The sequence below is a fragment of the Crocuta crocuta genome, unplaced genomic scaffold (genome assembly GCF_008692635.1).
Source record: "Crocuta crocuta isolate KB4526 unplaced genomic scaffold, BGI_CrCroc_1.0 scaffold394, whole genome shotgun sequence".
NCBI lineage: Eukaryota > Metazoa > Chordata > Mammalia > Carnivora > Hyaenidae > Crocuta > Crocuta crocuta.
Window position 1 is genome coordinate 563,962 of NW_027531920.1, and position 996 is coordinate 564,957.

Here is a 996-nt window from a genome sequence, read left to right on the forward strand (position 1 = left end):
TTCCTGGTCCGAGCAGTGTGAGTGTGCCCGGGAGCCCAGCGGCGGCGGCGGTGTGGAAACCGGCGTGGGCTGGGGGGTCCGGGCGGCGGGGGGCAGTGCCATGCACAAGCACCAGCACTGCTGTAAGTGCCCCGAGTGCTATGAGGTGACCCGCCTGGCTGCCCTGCGGCGCCTCGAGCCTCCTGGCTATGGGGACTGGCAGGGGGCCCNGGGACATATGTGTGTATGTATGTTAAGGTGTGTGGAGGAAGGCAATGGAGCTCCTGTGAATCTATGTAGAGGAGCCCATGTGCCCGGCTCGTCGAGCTTCATCCCTCAATGCCATGAGTCCCTTTCCGTCCCAGTCCCTTTGTGTGTGAATGTGCACATGGACATGTGGGGATGCCTCTCTGAATGTGGAGGTGTCTCTGTAGATGAGGCTGCAGGGATAGCTGTGTTTGCCCGTGTGTGTGGCTACATGTATATGTGTGTGAGCATGTGGCTCAAGTGTGTGCACGCGTGTGCCTGTGCGTGCGTGCGTGTGTGTGTGTGTGTGTGTGGTGTCCCTGGTGAGAGGCGCTTGACAGGCAAGGGAGGGGAGGGGGAGGAGGCAAGAGACACGTCCCAAGCAAGGCTGAGAGGCTGATGAGAAGGACGGTCTCTTTTGTCCAAGCAGCTCTGAAGTGTGTGTGGGCTGGGGGGGCCCAAGGGGAGGGGGTGGGGGGACTGAAGCAAGCTTCTTTGCTCCAGAGCAGGCATGGTGCCTGGAGCCAAGCAAGGGGCAGCTGTCCTGGTGTAGGACTGGCCCCAGCGGGCACGTCCCCCGTGGGTGCCTCCAGATGTGAGAGAACTTGGCCCCCGAGCCCGGACTTGGCACAGCTTGGGAACCCCTGGGTGCTGGGCACAACTCCGGCTTCCACTCCCAGTCTAAACTGCCAGCTTAGAAAATGGAAGGAGCATCTGTGGGAGAAGCAGCAAAATGGAGGCTGGGCCGGCAGAGCCAGGGCCTTGGCATGC